The sequence below is a fragment of the Dromiciops gliroides genome, chromosome 4, assembly GCF_019393635.1.
Source record: "Dromiciops gliroides isolate mDroGli1 chromosome 4, mDroGli1.pri, whole genome shotgun sequence".
NCBI lineage: Eukaryota > Metazoa > Chordata > Mammalia > Microbiotheria > Microbiotheriidae > Dromiciops > Dromiciops gliroides.
Window position 1 is genome coordinate 122424919 of NC_057864.1, and position 25771 is coordinate 122450689.

A 25771-nucleotide genomic window follows, 5' to 3' on the forward strand; every position below is an offset into this window, starting at 1 on the left:
TTTCCCCTTCTCTTTTAAATTCTTATGAGATGGCTCTATGGGTAGGAGAGCAGGGATATATTTATAAATGAAGGTGATATAAAAATGATATTTATACAATCTTAAATTTTTTCCTAGAATTTCCACATAATAATAATAGCTAGTATACCCCACCTCCCCAGACAAACACACACACATTGCTTTAAGGTTTGCAAAGTACTTTACACATATTATCTCATTTTTTTATCCTCCCCCAACAACACTTGGAGATAGGTTCTATTATTATTCCCATGTTACAGTTGGGAAAACTGAGGCAGACAGATGTTAAGTGACTTGCTCAGGGTCACACAGTTAGTGAATGTCTTATGTTGGATTTGAATCCAGGTCTCCCTGACTTAGGGCCTAGCAATCTAGATATTATGCCACCTAGCTTCCCTAATGCATCTCTCTATTTTCTCTTTACTACTCATAATTACAAAACTTTGAAGTTGGAAGGGACTTCACTGGCTTTTCCAGTCCAATTTATATCTGAAAAAGAATTCCTTTTACAACATTGTTGTCTAGTTGTCATCCCACTTTGCTTGAAGACCTTCAATAAAGACAACCTACCATCTCCCAAGACAGCTCATTCTAGCTTGGACAGCTCCAATAATTAGGAAGATTTTCCTTAAATCAAGCCTATGTTTGCACTTTGCGATTTCCTTCTACTACTTCTGGTATGTCTTCTGGAGTCACACACAGAGCAAATCAAATCCCTCTTCCATATTACAGCTCGTTGACTACTTGAATATAGCTATTTTGCTCACCCCTCACTCCCGCCTCCCCATTTTCTCTTCTCCAGACTAAATATCCTCAATTTCTTCATCGGATTCTTTCATCGACTCTGGGCCATCACTAGTTGTCTTGACCTTTGTTTTGCCACTAAACTCTAATGACCCTGGAGGAGAGGAAGAGGCTGAAGACTTTGTGTAACTCTGCCTCACTTAAATCCAATTCACTTGCAAGTCATCACCCTTATGATGCTAGTGATACCATTGGTCCTCTTTGAGAACAAAAAATAAACAACAACAACTCAGTCATCTGGTATGAACTTGAGGCCCTTCCTCATACTGACTATGCTATTCTGAATGTTTTCTATTTTTATCAATGTTCTGCCCAAAATCTGGTATCCAGTTTTCAATATAATGTTCCATAGACTGACTGCCCATGGCAGGCAATCATTTATATTTTACTGAAACAAGTGGGGTTTTTCTCTCAGGTTGCTTCCATGATCTCTCCCCCACCCCTTTTGATAGACAGATTAGAAATCTGCATCTGATACTTATAGGAATGTGTGTGTATTTGTATATGGTGTGGGATGTATGGAGATACTTTTAAGAATGTTTAATTTTAGTGGCATTTTATTAGAGTTTGAATTCTTTTCCTTTGTCTTTTTAAAACCATAAAACTAAATACCCCTGCTAGGTTTATATCCTAAAGACAACCCAAAAAAGAGAAAAAGACCTCTTTGCTCAAAAACATTTATAGCAGCTCTTTTTGTGGTGGTTAAGAATTGGAAATCAAAGGAAGGCCCATTAATTGGGGAATGGTTGAACAAGCTGTGGTATATGATTGTAATGGAATATTGTTGTGCTATAAGAAATGACAAACAGGATGATTTCAGAAAAACCTGAAAAGACTAATATGAAATGATGTATAGATGTGAGCAGAACTAGAAGAACGATGTGCACAGTGACAGCAGTATTGTTTGATGAAGAACTGTGAATGATTTAACTATTTTCATCAATACAAGAATCCAAGACAATCCCAAAAGACTAATGATGAAGCATACTATCCACCTCCAAAAAAAAAAAACCCCTGATATTTATTGAACACAGACTGAAGCATGCTATTTTTTCACCTTATTTCTTTTATTTTAATTTTTTTCTTTTGTTCAAGCTTTTTTTTAAATTGCTTATCACCTCAGGGAGGGAAGAAAGGAGGAAAGGAAGGAGGAATAGAATTTGGAACTCAAAACTTTCAATAAAAAATTTATTAAAAATATATAAAACTCCCTTGGGTGTAGGAAGGGCTGCCCAAGGATGAAGGGTAGAATTTTATGTCTTCCTTTTTTTTTTTTTTTTTGGTTGGGCAGTGAGGGTTAAGTAACTTGCCCAGGGTCCCACAGCAAGTGTCAAGTGTCTGGATTTGAACTCAGGTCCTCCTGAATCCAAGGCCAGTGCTTTATCCACTGCACCACCTAGCTTCCCCCTGTCTTCCTTATTTTTAAGATAGTTCTATTGCTTTTTAGCCTACTACCAAAAAATTCTGATATACAATTAACACAACCCAACATTCTACAGCTAGGTGTAGAGCACTGGGCTTGGAGTCAGGAAGACATCTCACGAGTTCAATTCTGGCTTCAGACACTCACTAGTTGTGGGACCCTGGACAAGTCACAATCCCGTTTACCTCAGTTTCTTTACCTGTAAAATGAGGTAGAGAAGGAAATGGCAAACCATTCCAGTATCTTTGCCAAGAAAGCCCCAAGTGGAGTCACAAAGAGTAGGACATGTCAACAGCCACACTATTCTATAATACTGGGAGAAAACTTTCCATCTGTTAAAATTCTGGCCACGTGGTCCCCAGTGCTTTGTCTACACTTCAAGATACCACATTTTGGATTGTGCAGCTGTCTTTCATTCATTTTTGTTTGTTTGTTTGTTTTTTGTTTTTGCGGGGCAGTGGGGGTTAAGTGACTTGCCCAGGGTCACACAGCTAGTAAGTGTCAAGTGTCTGAGGCCGGATTTGAACTCATGAACTCCTGAATCCAGGGCCGGTGCTTTATCCACTGCGCCACCTAGCCGCCCCCCTTTCATTCATTTTTATAACCATTTTCAGTTAGCTTCTTGCTTCATCTTAGAGATGACTCACTAAGCTGAAGACTGGGGGGGCAAATCTATCATTTACTCAGTAATCCCTTCAGGTAGAGATCAGATATGTCAGTAAAATCTTTGTATGAAAGCTGAGGCAAATGTTTCTGGCCCCTAGCTGGTTAATGAGAACAGAATTTTCCAATGGTGTCTATTGTTTAGAGGGAAACTTCTTTTTCTCTTGCTGCCTTCCCTACCCCCAAACATATAAAGGAGAAGAACAGCATCCAGTATAGAGGGAATATTCTGTGGAGCAAAATATGCCCTGCTCCCTCAATTTCTGAGGTGTAAGCTAAGCAAAGGATTGGAGCAACTTGGATTTAGAGTATGGAAGCTGACTTCACAGTCATTTTGTTCAACCCCTTTATTTTGTAGATGATGAATTGGGGCCAGAAAGGAGTAAGGATGGGTCCAGAATCATACAGGTAGTAAATGTCAGAGCCAAAATTTGAACTCAGGTCTCCTCACTCCTAATTCAGCAGTCTTTCTTCTATACTGCCTCGTTGATATAGTTAGGTGTAGGTATAGACTATATAAAGCATGCTACAGAGTGTAGTCGAGCCAGTGAAATCTCCTACAGGGTTGGGAATGATGAGGAAGGGGGATGCTCTTAACTGTGTCTGGAGTAGTCCAGGCTGCTTGGAGGTAGTCTGAACCCTAAGGATTAGACTCAAATTTCCTCAAGGATCACTACAGACTCCCTTTCCTTCTTCTAAACTATATCCACACTCACATGAGTGGGCAGTTTGCCTCAGGGTAGGAATCTCTTACTCTTTTTGATTTCCTCCTTGGGCTCTGATCTCACTCTGTGTAAGGCTGCCATGTTCTTCTCTCTCCCTCTTCCCAAACCCTCCATTTATTTAATTTAGATTCTTATTCTCTCTTGAAAGCATAGCATTGTATTTTCTCTCCTGCAGACTAATGTATCTAATTAGATCCTATTTAGTGGAATGTGGTTTTAAATGGGGTCTTTATAAGACAGGGTACCCCATAGCAAATTGAAACCTTTTCTGTTTCTGATATATTGATTGATTAGGTTGCAACTCGTGACTGTTAAATTTCCTTAACTTTGTGTCCTTTGGATTCTGAGGCATTTAGCTTTATTCGAAGAATTATCCCAGACTAACTCCCTCCACCCCTCCATTCTCATTAACGCTTTACTCCATATCCACTCTATATAGTTTTTATACTATTTAACTTTTATATTATTCCTTACTTGTAGCATGTATTTGCTTTGTCTTTCTGTCTTGTAAACTTCCTGTGGGCAGAAATGAACTCTTATATATGTACCTATGTAGGTGCTAAAGTACTATTTAGAATGTGGTATACATGGTAGATGGTAAATCATCAAGTTGTTCTTAAGGGAGGTTACAACTCTATCTGACCTTGAGCAGCCCTGAATGTATCAGGGCTCTTCAGCCCAGAAAGGCTCGAAAAGATCAACCTATAAGTCAAAGTGGACTACTGAAATGTTTTGCCTCCACAAGGTATTTTTTTTTTTAATTTAATTTACATTAATTTAAATTTATTTTTTTTTAAATGGGGGCAATGGGGTTAAGTGACTTGCCCAGGGTCACACAGCTAGTAAGTGTCAAGTGTCTGAGGCCGTATTTGAACCCAGGAACTCCTGAATCCAGGGCCGGTGCTTTATCCACTGCACCACCTAGCCGCCCCTCCACAAGGTATTTTTAAGGACTCAAAAGTTCCATAAAAAGGTATTGAACCCCAAGAGCTAAGCGAGTTAAATCAGAAAGCTTTCAGGAGGTGTCCATTTACTGTAGATTAATTTGATAATGGCAGTTCATTTTTCCCATGAATATTTAAGAATAGTGGGGAAAGTAATGGCAAATAGGCTAGATAGAATCAGAGCTACAGAGAGTGCCCTCCTTTTTTTCTTTCTCTGAAAGAATTAGATACTGCCCAAGAAAACATATGTATTCCCTTGGAGGTCTCTTTATAATATGGTCAAATAAAGGTTCAAGGAATCATTTAGAAATATTTGTTAGGATCCTAAAATTTCACCTCATGCCACTGAAAGAGGCCACAGAATGCTAGACTTCCCAAGTAAAGAGGGGGTGTTAGAGGTCATTTTGTATTGGAGGAGGGGCAAAATACCCCTAAGGGAAATTGAGGTATCTGGGCATTCTGTCATTGGCATTAGCCCCCAATTATGGTATTCTCTTAATTTTAGGGGTCCCCTTACATCTCAGTTCCATTTTGTCACTAAATAGGCAGTTGTGATTTTATGAGGGAATATTTACTTTAAAGGGATGGCAAGAATAAGCATAGAAATATTCCCCTTAACCCCTGGGGGGCATAATCCCTTCTTTACCACCTCATACTCTGGCAAGGGAAAGGAATTAGGTTCACTAATAGCTCAGTTCATTTTTGCATAGTTCCATCAGCCCCAAGTCTAAAGTCCCTTTTGGGTTTGAGTCCTGGACACCCTGGCTTCTTGGGGCTTCCCTGCTGGGTGGTTTGGCTGTACATCTGGTCTGGAATCCTGGTTCCAAGGTCACTGTGGCTCAAGTCTGAGGCCAGTGGGGATTCCAATGCCTGCAGTTTAAAACTGAAAAGAACAGATGAAGCGGACCAAAACAAAACAAATCTATCTCTCCATCAGGGCCACAGGTTAAAAAAGAAGGGGGGGGGGGAAGGAGGAGTGGAAGGTAACTTTTCTACCCACTCAGTGAATTCATAGAGCCAGCATTGTGGATGAACTTGGACCTTTACCCTATCTGGAGTCAATGAGAAAAGAGTAAGATGATCTTAGTCAAATCTTTGAAAAGATGCAGCCGGTTCCAGCTATGTAGCCAATGGAAAGTCTGTTGCCACATGTATTAGAACACAAAATGTCTTCTCCCAGAAGCAGTTTGTATCCATGTTAGGTGATCTGGGCATGTGCAAAACCCTTGTTGCATTTACATTAGTTGATTAAAAATAGCAACAACATCAGCTGTTGCCTCTTTTGGACTTTGTAGTTAACTACAACCCACAGTTCTTTTTCATATAAACTCATAATACATATTCTTTCCTCCTTTACTTAGACACCTGTTTTGTTTTGTTTTAATATCCTAAATACTTGACTGCCTAGAATCAGGAAACCTCATCTTCCTGAGTCCACATCTAGCCTCAGACACTTACTACCTTTGCGGCGTTGGGCAAATCTCTTAACCCTGTTTTCCTCAGTTTCCTCAAGTATAAAATGAATTGGAGGAGGAAATGGCAAGCCATTCCATTGCCTTTATTAAGAAAACCCCAGATGGGTCACAAAGAGTCAGACATGACTGGAAAATGAGTGAATAACAGCAACAATTACTTGTTTTAGTCTATAAATCTAGCCTGGTAAAACTTTTTTGGAATCCTGATTCTTGTCTTGCATTGTGCTAGGTATCTGTTAGGAGACTAGACAGGTACAAAAGAAAGGCTGAGCCTTGTTATCTGCATCAGCACCATCATTGATCCTCTTTACAAATAAGTTGCACTCAGATGGCCACTGTGGGAGTGAAGGGAAGGCATGCTGCCAGGGATTTAAGGAGTTAGCACTCCTCATATATTGTTGTTGTTGTTGTTGTTGTTTTGCCGGGCAATGAGGGTTAAGTGACTTGCCCAGGGTCACACAGCTAGTAAGTGTCAAGTGTCTGAGGCTGGATTTGAACTCAGGTCCTCCTGAATCCAGGGTCGGTACTTTATCCACTGTGCCACCTAGCTGCCCCCACTCCTCATATATTGTTAAAAATTGGTTGTCATTTAATTTGCCTTTGGAAGGTAACTCAGATTGAGATGAGCTTCTGGGATACAGGAAAGATGTGACCTCATTTTCAGGACTCCTAGGAGACTTCTCTTTTACTCTAGATCTCTTTCAGTATGTCATCCTTGGACAAGCATTCACAAGTGGTATGGGGTTCTGTGTTCCCCTTCTTCTGAACTTCTCAAATGATGTGGCTATACTGAGTATCTCTCTGTCACTGGGGGTGGAGGGTGGGGTGTCAGTTTTCTAGTTTTAGGTGAGTCTATGACAAAATGACCTTCTGAGATAAGCAAGGGGTTGCATCTCTGGTATAGCAACTATTTGATAATGTCTTATTAACCTTAGGGGTTATTTGAGAGCCCCAGATGGAATAGTATTCTTCTCAGTTGTGTGTCATCCCTAAATTTTAAAAATTTAACCTTTTTTTGGTCTTTGTCCAAATTGTTGAAACAAAACTGAACAGGACAGGTCAAGAAGAAAACCTGATAGCAGGCAATAGAGATATCCCATGAGAATGGTATCAATAATTTGTCAAATTTTTAGGATATTGTTACACAATCACATTCAAATCTGTATCATCTAGTTTATATCAATACATGTATCCAGAAAAATGGAATAAAATTGTCAAATACCACACTAAAATTAATATATACCATATCAACTATATCCCACTAATCTACCAGACTAGTAAATCTATTTTTTTTAAAAGGAAATAAGGTTAATTTTTCATAGTTTTTTCTTAGTGAATACCTACTGGCTCCTCATAATCACTACTTCTTTTATAATTTTCACAAACTATTAATTTTAGAATTTTTTCTTGAGATCGGTGTCAACCATACCAGTCTATACCATTCCCCCCCCCCCCTTTGTTTTTTTTGCAGGGCAATAGGGGTTAAGTGACTTGCCCAGGATCACACAGCTAGTAAGTGTCAAGTGTCTGAGGCCGGATTTGAATCCGGGTACTCCTGAATCCAAGGCTGGTGCTTTATCCACTGCGCCACCTAGCTGCCCCCGTTTTTCCCCCCTTTTTAGAAAATTTATATATTTGTCTATTTATGATCTTCTAGTGTCTCTTCAATTCAGTTCTTCCTAAAGATTAAAGGCTCAAGTCCTATGATTGCATATGTAAATTCTCTCAGTGGTACCATGGGGTGTTAATCATCTAGTTCTGAAGAGGAACACTTGTAGTCAAGTGCTATCTTACTGTCTCATCACTTATCTTGGGCTTTATTTTCCTCTAAACTTAGTTTACTCTATTTGCTCCTATTTGAACATTGCTCTCTTTGTTGCAGAATAGAGAAACAAAAGGGGCTGAGAGTAGTTCTTTCTTTTTATTATGTTACCAATGTACCATATGTTGCAAGCAATGGACTTGTTTGTTACTTATTCTTCCTATAATTGAGGTTTCTTTTAAATGCAAAACCCAATCGATGTTTTTCCCTCCTTATTCTTTTCTGTCAAGCATGAGCCTCTCTGATACTATTTGTACAAGTTCATGCCACTCTACCAGACTCACTGTTTTATGCTCCATTTTCTGTATTTTGAACATTTCCCTTTAAAAATCTGAAATCATCAGAGAACAATCCAATCATTTTGATTTATTTAGATGTCTTCTCCTTTTCTTATTCAGTGATTATTGACTTCTAGTTCATTGATGTTCTTGACAATATAGAGAGGTTTTGGGTTTTTTTTTTAAGAGCCTCATCTTTCTGAAGTAATTCTCTATTTCAGATTCTTCAGCTGTGGATTTGAATCTATCTTTTTTTCCCTGAATTTAAAAAATACTCTTTCATTTGGGTCATATGGCAAAATTAATGGACAATAGATTGGAACTCAAATGACCAATCAGGAAACCAAAACTTCAGTGTAATGAGCCAGTTGTTTAGCTGGAAATAATTGAAGAGACCCAGCTACTTAATTCTGGCTTTCAACAGTTAACTTGTGCCAAGTAAAGATTGATGCATGATTGAGTCCTTTCTGAAAATTAAGGGTATATCTTTGTGTTGTTGTTGTTTTGTTTTTTTTTTTTGTTTTTTTTTTTTAGTGAGGCAATTGGGGTTAAGTAACTTGCCCAGGGTCACACAGCTAGTAAGTGTCAAGTGTCTGAGGCCGGATTTGAACTCAGGTACTCCTGACTCCAGGGCCGGTGCTCTATCCACTGTGCCACCTAGCTGCCCCAGGGTATATCTTTATAATGAAGGGGTTGGGCTGGATAGCTTCTGAGGTCCCTTGTAGCACTATATTATCCTCTGATCACATATCTTCCTATACCCAACATTTCCTTCTTTGGCTAATGTTGACTATAAGATGTCACTTTCTCCCAAGGTTCCTGTTCTTTCCGTTTTACCAATCAGTACATTTAGAGAACCATTCCTCCTCACTGCTCATAGTACCTCTGGCTCTATAAGAAAGGGTGTGTGTTTTTCTCTAGTAGGTCTGCCAGACGGCTAACAACAAGCAGTCTATAATACAAACAGAATGTTAGGACCAGATCCAATGGAATCCAGAGGAGGCATATCAAAGACGTGTAGAGCTTGAAGGCACTTGGCCTTGAATCCAACAGCCAAATCACCCACATGGAGTTCGTTTAGTCTGAGTTAATGGTATGTGATAGAAAACAATATTATGCAAGGATGATTAAATCCTGTATATTTCTAGGATGGCTATCCATTGTTTTCAGATGAATAGACATTTCCAATCAGGGGGTCATATCTAGTGCACTTACTTAGAACATATTAGCAGAATCACACTGCCAAAATGAGACCGGAGGAAAGGCATTAGTCAGTGCCTGTCTCCAGGCTACTCCAGAGCCATTGGGGTCAGGCATCATGACTAAGTGAGATCTCAAAGGTCCTGCCCTCCACTCTCCACAGGGTACTTCTAAGAAGTCATAGTCATTAAGAAAACCTACTCCTTTTCAGACCAAGAATGGCTTTCCCAGGTAAAAGTAACTAGTCTGTGGTAATCTCGAAACACTTTCACACCAGTTTCGAGTAGACTTCAATAGTCAGGGAAATATGTTGATGCAATTAATAATATTATTTTAGTGGGCTGGTTACTCTAGTTATTGGCTCAACTAGAACCTCTTCCTCCTTTTGTCCATGTCTTGGAAAGCACAAGCCAGTCAGTTACTAGTATTAGGGTATGGTAGGAAAAGAGGATGAAACTATTGGTTAAAATGAAATTTAAGGGAAAGAGGGGGCAGGCAGAAAACAAGCATTTATTAAGCACCTACTCTATGTCAAGTACTCTGCCAAGCACCTTGCAAATAGTATCTCATTTGATTAAGGGTTCATATGCATGCATATCATGGACTGGGTGTGCTGGTACTCCCAGGGATGAGACTTTTCATTTTTAGCCCTTCTCATTCTACTCCTTGTATCATCTCAGCACAAGATACAAATTAGATGGACAAGAATGATCTAAGCTAGATCTTTTGCAGTTGCAGTCTTAATTTGCCTGGGCATCAGTCTGCCCAATGTCCCATTTAAATCATTGTTCCAATGGAACTACTATCCTTTGTAATGTTATTTCACTTAATGTCCTGTTTTTTCATGAAACCAGTTAACAAGCAGGTGACATATACCTATTTAATATCTTGTGTCCCACATGTAGAAACTTAAGGATGCAATAATGATTTGGTTCAAATGCAATGTCAATAGCTATTGAAACTGGTCAATTAGCAATGCAAATATCAAATTATCTCTGGCCTAGTTAAACAGACACAGAAAACAATCATCTTATTAGTAGGTATCTGATAGAAACTTTGGCTTTGAAAATTTACTTTGATGTATTTGAAGGGCAAAAAAAGGCATATAGAGCTAGTTTTGACTTGGGTAGGGCTTTTAAAATTCAGCTTAAAGTGGGAGTCAATCTTAATGATTTTGAATGGACCATAATGGTTCCAAAAGTGTTCTCATCTAGCTACCATTCTGGGCTGATTCAGGAACACTAACTGGCAAGCATCATCCCTGAGAAGGAAATGCCAGTGGTAATGGTCAGCCCAGGATATGCCAGCCCAGATCTTTGCATGCCCACTTTAGTGATTGTCTCTAGATTTCAGCTATTTGTGCTATTCCTGATCCCCTTCCCTCACTCCCATGGCAATTGCATAACCTAGAAATAGTTCATTATGAATTTAGCAAGATGTTTAGAAGCATAGATTTAGACGATATAGATAAGTACCATAAAGGATGCCAATAGAAAGACATAGGACTGAAAAAAGGTGGACAAGTCATGCGGTAAATGTAGATAACCAATAGACAGACTATGAGTCCTACTGGTAGCCATGCAGTGTCAAAAGAATTGGAAGAGAGTCCCCAGCGGGTCGGCTGGATTTTTTTTTTAATGGAGGATTCATGGGAAGACATGGAGAGGAGTGGAATGGGATAAAAAGTGTGGAGAGGATGTAATTTGCATCAATGAAGGGATAAACCATGTTGATAAGATCACAAATCCACTAAGGTATCTTAGGACAGAAGCTCTGGAGTTTGGAAGCAAGTCATAGAAGTAAAATACAGGTGTCCCATTCTTTGTCTGAATAAGAGTAGGTTCTGTTAATGACTGTCATTTCTTGGAAATGCATTGTAGAGGGCATGGGGCGGGGAAACCTCATGGACCTCACTAGTGATGATTCCTAGTCCCAAGGGCTTCAGTACTGCCTGGAGACAGCTGCTCATTAATGCCTTTCCTCCGACCTCACTTTGGCAATGTGATCCTGCTAATTTGCTCTAAGCTATTAAAACTTAACAATGCACTAAGACTTTAGCGTAACTTATATAGCATTCTTATTCCTAACTCCTTCCCCTGTAGTGCTGCATCCAGTAGGTGCTCAATAGTAAGCTCCATGAGATCAACAATTTGTTTCACTTTTGTCTTTGCTAGCAGAGTGCCTGACACAAAGTCGGTGCTTAATAAATGTTTAGTGATTGATTGATTTATTTATGAAGCTTAATGGTTTGCCAAATAACTTCTTCCTAATAACTCTATCTGTGAGGTAGATATAGCAAGTATTATTTATCTCATTTTGCATAGGACAATTAGGCTCCGATGATTGAAGTGACTTGTTCAAGGTCACAAGGCTACTTAGCAGAGGTCAGATTTCAAATCTAAGTCTGTTGATTCCAATTCCAAAGACCAGTGAGGTTTCCATTATGCTATGCTGCCTCATTAACTTTGTGTTAGTTAATTGACATAATTAATCAAGATAAGGCCTGGATAGCACAGCTTGGCAAGGTCTCAGCCAGGACTGGGAATATGGAATTCAGGCCTCTTTGGAGGAGTCGGGCATCTGAGGGCAGAGTAGATGACATGTCAGGAATATAGAAGGTCAATCCAGGTTGGAGGGATCAGGGGTCTATACCACTACCCTCCTTTGTCCCTCCAAACCCAACCACCTCATTTTACAGATTCTGTATGAAGGCCCAGAGAAGTTAGGGATTTGCCCATGATCACATGACAATTAAATGTTGGAACCTGGGTGCCCGGGGCTCTTTCCACTACACCATATTGACTTTTCTCATGTCTGATCAGAAAAAGAATCAGTGCAGGGAATTAGGCAGAGTTTGAAGTGTTGGGTTGGTCACAGATGTCTAAGAAGGAAAAGGATTGGGGGGGGTCAGAGTGTTCCCTAGAGGTACTAGTAAGCAGGACTACCAAAATAAGCTCTCATCCTAGGCTAGGGGGCTAGCCTTTCTCACTGTTCCTGTTGGGGATGGGTACCCCAGAACCAACCAGTATGTAACATCAGCCCAAAGGAGAGTCAGAAGCTAGCATCGGTACCCTGCTCCTCTTTGGGGCAAGGACAGAGGTACTGGAAGTATGGGCATATTCTTTCAAAGTGAATAACTTCTGGGGGAGATGGAGGAGAATCCTGAGCTAAACCAGAATCCTCAAGGCTATCAAGCCTTTTCATCTCCTCTTGTAACAATAATTTATCCCTGGATGACTGCCTATGATAGGATTCTACTCTCAGGGGTGTAATGAGCCTTCATTGACTTATGTATGAGGAAGGTGAAGAGGAGACCTTCTGGTTAGAGCAGAAGCTAAGCACTTTAGGAACTCCTGGGACTCAATAGCAGGCTCAGCTACTGAAAAGCTTAAGGCAGATAGCCCAATTCATGGCTCACTTTCTTAATGTGTAAAGTGAAGATCCCATTGACATCACAGGAGTGTGATGGGAATTAATGAGAGTGTCAGAAAGACTTTGAACTCCCTAAGCTTTGGGTAAATGCCTAGTATCACATTATTAAAGTGCTTGGAGATCACTCAGATGAAAGTCTCTCCTTGAAGTACAAAGGAATAGGAACAATAATAAATACTGTGCTTTGAGAAAAGGCAATGCCAGTGTGGAGGATTGCTGATCGAATATTTGCCGTTCTTGTAATCTGTGTATTTATGTGGCTTATGTATTAATCAAATCACTTCAGGGAGGATTTTCAATAGGAACACTGGTTAGAAATCTTAACATTAAGTTCTAGAGTTTAGAATTCTAGTTTCTAAAACTAGACTTTAGTTTTTTAATGAATAAATGTTATTTTCTTTAATTTTCAAGTATTTATCTTTTTTCTACCTTCCACCTAAAATTCATCTGAAAAATTATAACCTGTCTCCTATCACTAATCTTGGCTAGTGGTCTGTTTCTTATGTATACATAGGTTTTATACACACACAAACACACACACACACAAATATACACATCATATGAGACATATCATATATATGCCTGCATATAATCTATATGTATAAGGGTGGGCATTTGTTGTTGTTGCTCAGTTGTTTCAGTCTAGTCTGACTCCTTGTGATCCCATTTTGGAGTGTTCTTGGCAAAAATAGTGGAGTGATTTCCATTTCCTTCTCCGAGGCCAACAGGGTTAAGTGACTTACCCAGGATCATACAATATTTGAGGCCAAATTTGAACTCAGGAAGATGAGGTTCCCTAATTCCAAGCCCAGTACTCTGTGCTACCCAGATGCCTTCAAAGGCATGCGTGTGTGTATTTATGTGTATATATGTACATGTACATGTATATATGTCTGTGTATATGTCTATATAGATAGGTTTGGCTATACCTATATTACCTATAGATCTCGACAAATAGGATATACCTATAGAATCTCTACAAATAACTATAGATCCCTACATCCATATGCCAAAATCATTTTGCAGATGGGCCCAGACTACATTTTAAATCTTTCTGGACCATTTGAAAGCATAAGGATCATTAACTCTCACCTTAAGCAGATTAAAAAAAAAGCTCTGCTGGAGTAGGATCTAAGGTTACATCCTTTTTTCCCCCAAGTTCAAAGGCAATGAAGTTGATTTTCAAGACTGAATTTCTAACATGGATCTATTAATAATAAATTTATTCTTTTCTTTATTCACCATAAGGCAGAACATAGATAATTTGATCTTTGCATTACTAATAGTCCATTTTCAAAGCTTGTGGACCTTTCATTTGATTTTATTGAACCTAACAGCGCTTATAGATCTCACCCTTGGCCTCTGGATACACTTTCTTATAAGGGGCTGCTTGCTCTGAATTTACAAAAGTTGGTTTCAATCTTGGGAGAGTCTGACCTTTCAAAAGAAGTGATCAGGCTTTTCTCTTAATGTCAGGCTCACCCTTGAGTTTCTGAGAAAATCTCTTAAGTGAAGCTTTATTTGGGGCATCTTGGTGGAGAACTGCGTAGAGTACTGGGTCTGGAGTCAGGAGTCAGGAGTCAGGAAGACACATCTTTGTGAATTCAAATTTGGCCTCAGACATTTACTAGCTGTATGATCTCAGGCAAGTCACTTAACCCCATTTGCCTCAGTTTTGTCATCTGTAAAATGAGCTGGAGAAGGAAATACAAACTGCACCAGTATCTTTGCCAAGAAAACCCCAACTGGGGCCACAAAGAGTCAGATACAACTGAAAATGACTAACAACAACAACAACAACAACAACAACGCTTAATCTGGTTCAAGTCCATGGTCTTTCCTAAATACCTAAAAGGTATTACCAAGGTCCCTTCTAGAAAAAGTACTTAGTATATAGAGTTCCAGTTTAGGATAACTATTTAATCTTTCACTTAAAATGCTTAAAACAGAGAAAACTCTTAAGAATACATTGACAAGTATTTAAGCATGGAACAATAACTCATCACCTATCACATTTTCCCAGAGGTAAAGACTGACTTCAGAAGAGCCAATTCACTTTCACTTCAGATGTAAACATTACAAGGAATCAATAAAATCTGGTCAAACAGTCCAAATGCTTCAGTCCTTTCAGTTGCAAAATTCTCCTGGCAGCGGTATCTGTTACCTCTGAGAAACTGTTGCAGAAATCAATTCCTGTTAGCTTTCTACCTCTTGAATTCATGAGGTTCCAGATTAATTTGTAAACATCCATTTCTTAAGATTGCAGTTCAATGAGCTGTTCTCAAGGGAAGAAATGTAAGGCAGGAGAGAAAGCCTTGAGGTCCAGTTTGAGGTGTGTCTGGGTCAGTACATGTTATCATGTAAATGTAGTCACTATTACTGCCAGGGTGGAGGAAGGAAGGGAAATTCCCTCTTCCCCTTCACTGGAAGTCCAAGAGACAGCTTGCTTGCATTGACTATGTTTTAGCAAAGAAGGAAGAACATTCCTCCTCACTTGTTTATGTAATCAGGAACTGGCCGTTGGGGTCCACTCCTTAGAGTATGTACAATATTCTTTGCCTGCTGTAATCTGTCACGTGGAGACTTGAGGACCCTGCTTCCAGAAATGTGTGATGGGGTGGCTAAGACCCTTGATGTCTCCATCTCAAAGCACAAGCTGTTGACTTATTGCAAAAGGCATTTAATTGACTGGAACTCACTGTGCATATAAAAAGCACAAACAGACAAAATCTCAATCTGTGTGTGTGTGTGTATGTGTGTGTGTGTGTGTGTGTGTGTGTGTGTGTGTGTGTGTTTCTGTGTCTGTGACTGTCTCTCTCTCTCCCTTAATGCTGAGTGAAGAGAAAGAAACATTCTGGACTTCCAGGTGGAGAGAGTTAGCCCCAGAGATAGAACCAATCACAGCAGCAGATACTACTACAAATACCTTATCTCCCTACCTGGGCTGCTAAGTGGATGTAAGTGAATGATCCTGCTGTCCTTGTTGTAGTTATCCCTTCCTGATGTTAGATCAGTGGGTATCAGAGACAGAGTGGATCAGGTTGTTGACCTTGTGAATTTTGGAAATTTGGGAGAACACTAGAGGTCTATCGACTGGAGCCCATAACAGTTTGCTGTTAGTCATAGCAGCTGAACTTGGTAAGGAGCAAGCCTCAAGAATCAAGATGATTCAGGGGTGGCTAGGTGGTGCAGTGGATAAAGCACCGGCCCTGGATTCAGGAGTACTTGAGTTCAAATCTGGCCTCAGACACTTATCACTTACTAGCTGTGTGACCCTGGGCAAGTCACTTAACCCCCATTGCCCCGCAAAAAAACCCCCAAAAAACAAAACCCAACAAGAATCAACATGATTCCTAGGGGATCAGCCAGCAGCAGAGATACCCTGCCCTGTAATTTGAATCACAGTAAATCATTTACTGGTTATGCTACATACTTGAACTTTGTGTGTTTGTCTGTCTGGGATGTTGGTAATCACTACTTCAAGTTTGAGTTCACTCTCTCTAGGGACCAAGATGGTAGAGGACAATGGGCTTCTGAGTTGGAAGGTTTTGTTGCAGTAAATATCCTTTTTGTAAAAACCAATTGATGTTAATTGGTTAATTGATGTTGATATCAATAGGTTAGCTACGAATGAGGAGATACTAGCTAGACACTGATCTTGGGGAGATAATTGGTCAAAGGATATTGGGGAAATATGCTTGATGGGGGCTAGTGAGCAATAGTACTAGAAAGATACCCTTACCTTGCTAGGTTTATCAGAACCCTTGGGAGCTTGGGGGGGGGTTCCCCAGAAGCCAAGAAGAGATGTAACCAGTTGCCCCCTGGATACCCAACCTGCTGGTCCAAATGTGGTTTAGGAGAGTAGCTCCAAAGCCTCTATATTACATTTTTATGGCTAACTGGAGGATTTACTCTTCTAATCATCTTTAATACAGTCCCAGAAACAGGGACACTTGGGGACCAATCATGGGCTTCTGGTTGAATTTGTCCTTAACAAGGGGCCATAGTAATGACAAGAAACAATAATAATTCATGCTTATGTGGAACTCTAAGGTATGCAAAGTGCTGTACGTGTTATCTCATTTGATCCTCACAACAATCTTGGGAAGTAGGTGCTATTATTTTCTCTATTTTACATATGGGGCAACTAAGATTGATAGAGGTTAAATGACTTGTCCAAGGTTATGCAGTTAGTGGCTGAGTCAGGATTTGAACTCTGGTCTTCCGGACCTCATGGAAAAGGAGATGGCAAATCACTCTAGTACCTTTGCCAAGAAAACTCCAAATGGGGTCACCAAGAGTTCAACATGACTGAAAGAACTCCTGACTTCATGTGCAGCACTTTGCTGTGTCACCTAGCTGACAGAATATGTGGCCCAATGGAAGGGGTCAGGGTGCATGCTCAGCCCATTTCCCCTGTTATAAATACAGATGGAGAGGTTCTGCAAGAACCAGAGGGTATTTCTTAGGTGTATTCCACCAACAGTTGTCAGTTGGAGCCATTAAAAATAGCATGTTTGGTAAAATAACATTATAGTGGATGGTTAGTTCTGCTGGAACAATGTTATAAACAGGACAGTGGGAAGACTGATGTTCAGACTAGTTAATAGTTATAGATAATTAGTTTAGAGTAATTAATAATATTATAAACAGGACAATGGGAAGGCCAATGTTCAGACTAGTTGAGAGTACCACTGCAAAAGAACTAACCCAGATCATCCCTAACTATTCAATGTGTAACTTAGACAATTGGCCAAATATAATGTAATTCCACAACATTATGGAGGAGTTTGGTTATAATGTACTAATGACCTTATTGAAAAATGAAGTCAGTTAGTCAATAAACATTTATTAAGTGCCTATGTAAGTGGTGCAGTAGATAGAGTGCCAGGGCCTGAAGTTAAGAAGACTTATTTTCCTGAGTTCAATTCTGGCCTCAGACACTTGCTAGCTGTGTTACACTGGGCAAGTTACTTAACCCTGTTTGCCTCACTTTTCTCATCTTTAAAGTGAGCCGTAGGGGGCAGCTAGGTGGCACAGTGGATGGAGCACGGACCCTGGAGTCCGGAGTACCTGAGTTCAAATCCAGCCTCAGACATTTAACACTTACTAGCTGTGTGACCCTGGGCAAGTCACTTAACCCCAATTGCCTCACTAAAAAAAAAAAATTAAGTGAGTTGGAGAAGGAAATGCAAACCACTCCAATATCTTTGCCAAGAAAACCCCAAATGGGGTCATGAAGAGTTTGACACAATTGAAAAACGAGTGAACAACAACACCATGTGCCAGGCACTGTGATAAGAGATGGGGAAAAAGAAAGAAAGGAAGGAAGGAAGGAAGGAAGGAAGGAAGGAAGGAAGGAAGGAAGGAAGGAAGGAAGAGAAAAAGAAAGGCAAAAGACAAATGATGCCCAGACAACACATTGACCAATTCCATTTTATTTTTTTTTTTGCAGGGCAGTTGGGGTTAAGTGACTTGCCCAGTGTCACACAGCTAGTAAGTGATAAGTGTCTGAAGCCGGGTTTGAACTCAGGTTCTCCTGAATCCAGGGCTGGTGCTCTATCCACTGCGCCACCTAGCTGCCTCATGACCAATTCCTTTTTTAAAAAAATGATATTTAAAGAAAATGAAAGCAAGGACAGATAATAGAGGAGGAATATAAGGTATATATTAGAACAATGCCAAGACCACTAGATATGGCAAGGAATGCTAATAACAATAAAAGGGCTTTTGTTTTGTTTTGTTTTAAATGCAGGGATCAAGAGGCCTATTGGTTTCAAGGAGTGGGATGGTCACAATGAGTGATAAAAAGAATGAACCATTCCCCTACCACTTTGCTTCTGTTTTATCTAGTTAGAATGCTCTTCAAAGTGGGAAGGATAGAACTGAAATGGTCAACAGAGGATTGAAACTAAAAATTCATTCAGTAGGAATTTATTGAGCTTATACTACATGTAAGGCACTGGGATGGGTTCTAAGGATACAGAAACAAGAAAAAAAGTCTCTGACCCTAAGATATGATTTTACATATATATATATGAAAAATGTAAAAGACTCAAAGGACACACACAAAAGCCTATGAACAAATACAGTGAAATAAGCCTGGAAAAGGAGAGTATAGCCAGATTGCACAGGGCTTTAAATGCTAAGCTGAAGGGGTTGTATTTTATCTTAGAAACAATAGGGAGCTATTTAAGGTTCTTGAGAAGGGGAATGACATGATTGGATTTGTACTTTAGCAAGATAATTTTGGCAGCTCTGTGGGAGGATGGAGTGGAGAAAAGAATGACTAGAACTCGAGTCTAATTAGGAGAAACTCATGCAGTTGTCCTGGTAAGAGTTGATAAAGGCCTGAACAGCTGTACCAACTCTAAGAAGTGGTTTATAATCTTTGGCACATGGAGCTGGGCCTAGGAAAAATTGTGAAGGTGAAACTTACCTTTTGTATCCCTATGTCTGTAAATTGGGATGTTGTAGGACTGGGAAGCAGAGAAGTGCATGACCAGGGATGTACTGGAGCCAGCCCTAAGTGGCCCAGGAGAGTCATTTAATTTTGAGTGTGAACATCTATGCCTTAGAAATAGCAAATGATAACAATCAGGGCTCAATTTATTGTTTTATTGGTTGTCTAGACTTAAGAAAGTGATGGAGAAAATGTTAATAATGCATAATAAATTTAAGAGAATGTTGTAGGGCAGCTAGGTGGCACAGTGGATAAAGCACCGGCCCTGGATTCAGGAGTACCTGACTTCAAATCCAGCCTCAGACACTTATCACTTACTAGCTGTGTGACCCTGGGCAAGTCACTTAACCCTCATTGCCCTGCAAAAGAAAAAAAAAAGAGTGTGTTGTATATACATCTTTTTTCTTGGAGAACTAGTTCAAATATTTACCAGTATACTCCATGCACAATTATCTATAGTATCAAGGGGAAAACTTCTTTAAAATTTTTTAAATTTACTTTATTTTAAATTTAATTTCATAATGGAATAAAACAAGCATTTCTATATCACAGCATAATAAAAAAAGATGATTGCACATGAAACTACAAATCTACTATATACAACTTGCTATTCATTTAAAATATATAATAAAGTTATTATGTGTTTCTTTTACCCCCTCCCCCAAGATGGCTACCATTAGACAAAAATATATATGTATGTATATATATATATACATATATGTTAAAACATTCAGTACATACTTCTATTTATCAGTTCTTTGGATAGCATCTTCCTTTATATGTCTTTTGTAGTTAATTTGGGTATTTATAATAGTCAAAATGACTTATTTGCTCAAAGTTGCTCTTAAAACAATATTTTTACTATATACAATGTTCTGGTTCTGCTCATTTTAGAACCAAGGAATAACTTCTTCCCAGTTCTCACAACTTATGGGGCACAGTTTAGCAGGGGCAGAGATTGATTACTGTTCCACAGGGATATTTAGTGGCATCAGGAAGCAGGGTTTTTGTTTTTTTTGCTTTTTTTTGCTGCTGGTAAATTGTTGTATGGTAAGTGATGGAAGATGGATGAGACCAAGGGTTAGGTCACAGAGAATGGAAGGGTATTAGACCATTTGGGGGAGTAGAAGATGGGTTTTGAGCAGTATGTTCCTTAGTGTGAAAATCTTGAGAGAGGAATGAAAGGAATACTTGCTGGGGAGAGGTATGGAATTACTAGAAGGGCAGGGTGGTAGTGTCGTGCTGTCCAGGCCCTAGGACCCAGGATGGGGTATCACACTGTAGCTTTGAGCTTGTTTGTTTTTTCCTCTTCTCAACATAGAGAGGAACTCTTAGGAGACAACATTACATAATAAATAGTTCCTTTTTCCAAACACTAAAAGAATGGTAGTGAAGTATACAGTATGTTACTCACTAAAAGCCAATCACATTACAATTTAAAAATTAACTATGTTACTTTTTGGCCATAAGAAAATTGTCATAAGAAAAAAAGTGTTGTTCGCCTAATAATGTATTGGGAATACTGTGTAGATATCTTTGTTGCTGAGTTTGCTTATACCGTTCAGGAATTGGTTCCATACTATCAGATGCTGGCTAGTAATTCTTATCTGAATTATATCAGCTGACTTTGCTTTCAATTCCAATCCCTAGAGTGGAGTGTAGTACTTGGTGGTGGGGGAGGGGGGAGGAAAGAGAGGAGAAGACAGTGTGTGGTATCACATCACAGAACTGTAAAGCCTACTTTGACAATCAGTCAATATCTTTTTTTTCCTATTCAGCAAGAAGGATCTGAAACTGGACATTCCCCACTGGTTCCTCATGCTCACCCACTCTCAGTTATGCACTAAGGAAGTCTCAAGCTCTCCTAGATTCTCAGCCACCACTTTTTGGGGGCTGTGTCAACTCATTGGTGCATGTGAATTATTGTGGTCTTAGTCAGAAAGAAGGTCTTGAGGCCTGACCTCTGGTAAATGCCACTTCCTCTTTGAACTCCTGATCCCGAATTATGTGAGCACTGCATAATGGAATTGACTCCACAGAAACAGACAACCATGCTTAACTTTGAACGCTGTATTTACTCTTGGTCTAGAATCAATAAGCAAATAAATGGTACATAATAACAAGAACAGGCAGCTAGGTAGCACGGTGGATAGAGCACTGGGCCTGGAGTCAGGGAAACCTGAGTTCAAATTTGACCTCAGATACTGACTAGCTGTGTAACCCTGGGCAAGCCACTTAATCTGTTTGTTTTAATCTACTAGAGAAGGAAATGACAAACCACTCCAGTATCTTTGCCAAAAAAAACCCCAATGTATAGTATTGGCATGCTATGGTCCATGAGGTCATGAAGAGTTGGACGTGACTGAACAACAGCAATGCACTTGTAGCATAATATTGACAGGTAGGTGGCTCAATGGGTAGAGCACTGGGCTTGGAGTCAGGAAGACCTGAATTCAAATATGGCCTCAGACACTTATTAGCTGTGTGACCCCGGGCAAGTCCCTTAACCCCTATTTGCCTCAGTCTCCCATCTGTAAAATGGAGACACACTGGAGAAGGAAATGGCAAATCACTACAGTATCTTTGCCAAGAAAGATGGACTTTGTACATGGGGTCATGTAGAGTCAGACACAACTGAACGACTGACCAACAATAGCAATAACAAGAGACAATATACGTTAAAAATCTACTGAGCAGCTGTGTTCTTCTATTCTATTAAACCCTAGAAGTATCCAGGCTGCTACCCAGAAATTCTAGGAAATTCACAGTTCAGTCCTCCAAGGGCACCAAAGAGCATAGATAATATAACATAGTTCAAAAGTTCAGCATAAAGCAGCTGCCCAAGGGGCTGTCTAGGGCTCAGGTGTAGTCCATGTGGTTCATAACTTGTATAATAAAAGAATTTCAGGTCCACATCTCATGATAGGAAAATGATCATCAGCAATGGAGTCATTTAATTCTTCCTCTGGTCAAGGACTGATAGGTCTGGGAATTACTTTGTAAGAGAGAAGCTCTCATGGAAACTGAGATGCTCCTGCCATCATAGATCCACTCTGTTTTGAGCCGCCTTAGTATTCTGAAATTCACTAGGGCTGTTATTTTAGTTATGAAGAATGAGCCTAGACCAGAGGTCTCAAATCTAGTGATTCTTTGGCCAGCCATTTCTGTGCTGGGTTTGTAGACTGTGTGATTTCTTCTCTCCCCCAAATTAAACTCAGCCCAAGGGGTAATTGTTTGACATATAGTATCTTTCATTCTTTCAAAGCAATAACAGGAAGCCAGGTAAGAGGAATAGTAATGCCAAACAAATACAGTGGCATCATGTACTTAGAAACTGGAGCTGCCTGGCATGCTCATCTGACATGGCCACTTTTGCTCCATGATACCGGGGGTTAAAATCTATTTCCTGAGATTTTTTCTATGCCAGGGAGTCTCTGACCATCTCCCAGGCAAAGAGAAGAAGTCAACAATATAACAGAAACTTATAGCCTTCCAGGGAAACCCTGATATTCAATTTCCATCTTAAAATGGTAATAAAAGCCCTGTCCTCTTTGGCAAGATCATAGGGTGAATCTTTGTCTTTCAAGAAGTTTGGCCTTGCCAGGCATGATGTTATATGCTTGAACTACCTGCTGTTAGGCAAGACTGAGATTGGCAGATTGCTTGATTTTGGGAGTTCTGAGTAGAGTGGGTGTCTGCCATAAGTTCAGTACCAATATGGTGTGAGCCCCCAAATTAAGGATGCCACCAGGCTGCCTAAGGAGGGGCAAACAGGCCCAAGTTGGGAACTGAGTGGTAAAAACTTGAGTGCCCTCAACAATGGGGTTGCCCATGAATGGCTGCTTCATTTTTACCGTGGGCAACATAGGGAGACCCAGTCACCAAAAAAAAACAAAAAGAAAAAAAAAAGTTTGGCCTCAGCTTTCAAACTGTTCTTTCTTAGTGGCATCAGATTAGACTGAGCCATCCACACTTTCTCACCCAGTTTCCTTTGTGATCAATAATGTATATTAGTGAGGCAATCAGTGTGCAAGACAGGTGGCTGCAGTCAGGGAATACAGTCTTTGTATATTAACAAATATTTATTAAAATTTTTGGTTTCTGACTGGGTCTCATGAGACCAATCTTCAACAATGGACTTCTTAGTATCCAACTCACAGAATATGATAAATGCTTGATGATTGGTAGAATGATTTGTACCACTCTAGCCAATGGAAATATTTCCTTTACTAGGAAATGGTTTAGCTCTCTCCCTTTTCATTCATTTATTCCACCTTCAACAAATATTGGGTATATATTATATGCAGGATGTTCTGCACATAATTCTAAGGCTATCTACCCTCAAGGAACTTAGAGTCTAGTAGGGAGGATAAGGAAATTATACAAATAATCATAACACAAGGTAGAATGTGATGAGTTGCATCATCAAAAGGGCACAAAGGATTGGAGTTCAAATAAGGGGGACATCACATTGAGTCTGGGTGAATCAGGGAAGAAGTTGTATTGGAGACTGGGTTTGAAGAATGATTTAGATTTCAACAGGCAGATATTGGGGCATTTGAAGCAGAGAGGATGGTATAAGGAGAAGGAGAGTCGAACACAGTTGAGTTTGGTTGGAGCACAGTGTGAAATGAAGTTGAAATAAGATTGAAAAAGAAGATTGAAGTCAGAGATTTTAATGCCAGTCTGGACTTAATTTCATAGGTAATTCAAAGACATTGAAACTTTAAAGCAGCTTCTACATATCTCATCTTTTAAAAGATGGGATGGGGGCAGCTAGGTATACAGTGATAAAGCACCAGCCCTGGATTCAGGAGTATCTGAGTTCAAATCTGGCCTCAGACACTTGACACTTACTAGCTGTGTGACCCTGGGCAAGTCACTTAACCCTCATTGCCCTGCAAAAACCCAAAAAACCAAACCAAACCAAATCAAAAAGATGGGATATATGTGTTCTTAAGTGGGGGTGGGATGGGGTGGGGAGGGAAGGAGGAAGAGAATTTGGAACACAAAGTTTTTTAAATGGATGTTAAAATTGTTTTTACATGTAATTGAGGGAAAAATAAATTTATAAATATAAAAAAGATGGGATATAAACAAGGGATACAAACTCCTTGCTACCAAAGAATAGTGCCTCTTCCTCCTCTCCTACACTGGTGGGTAAAAGTGGAACCTCAGAATATTGACTCTCAGATAGGAATCAGGGAATAGGGTAGCATGGGAGACTATTTTGATCCTGGGCTCTGAACCAATCAGTGGTTCAGCTTAGTCAGGATCAAGCCCCAATTCCCTCCAGTATCCAATAGCACAGACAGAGCAGTAGGGACACTTAAGAACTTCCTAGATACAAAGAAGACAAATACACAGATAGACTGGAACAATGAGAGCCTAACCCACCAGACACTTTAGGGGGATGTTCCTTGGTGGACTAGATCTTGTAAATGTTCTCAGTAAATTTGTCCAGATCCACAGGGCTCTGAAGAAAACTCATCAGTGCTGCTTTCATCTGTTTGCTTTGTATTTTATTAATCTTATTTTTTCTCACTAAGAGGTATTTATTTTGTGGCTTATTTTGATACGACACTTTAAGGTTTGCAAAATGCTTTCTATTCATTATCTCATTAGAATGCTTCATCATCTCCCCTGCACCTTCACCTGCAGCTTCCCACAGTAGGCATCTGACTGCTATCGCCCCATCGGGGTCTTTCGAAAACCTCTGATAGGAGCACGCCTGAGAGATGAGAGTAAGCTTTAGAATGTTTGGTCAAGGGTGTTGCTGCCAACCCATAGCATAGTAGTCCAAATCCTTTGGCATTCTCTATGCCTGAGGAGAAGGGAAGGAAATGAGCATTTATGTAACACCTATTCTGTACTAGGCACTGAGCTAAGCACTTTACAAATATTATTTCATTTGATCCTCTCAACCACCCTGGGAAGCAAATGCTATTATTACCCCCATTTTACAGTTGAGGAAACTGAGTCAGACAGAGGTTAAGTGACTTGCCCAGGATCACACACAGACAGTAATCATCTAAGGCCATATTCAAACTGGTCTTCCTGACTTCTAAGCCCAGTGCTCTATGTACTGCACAACCAGCTGTTCAAGACCTCAGGTAGCTCACAGCACAGCCTGGCATACAGGATGTCCCCAGCTATACACATAAAATATAGGAGAATGAAAAGAAACATCTATCTGGAACAACAATCCCCACTACCCCTACCTCAGCTGAATTCCTCAACCATGAAAACAAGCTTTTGTTATTCTTCTTTCCAAGGCAAACAACCCTCCAACTTCATTATAATTATAGGATCACTTCAGAGGTCACTGGTCCAACCTTCTTGTTTTATAGATGGGGAAACTGAGGTCACTCAAAACCATTATGGAACTTGTCCATTGGCACACAGACAGTAAGTGGTGGAGCCAGGATTTGAACCCAGGAATTTAGACTTGAGTTCTAACACTCTTTCCATTATACCATGCTGCCTGCACAATGGATCAGCCTACAAACACCAGATTGAAAGAT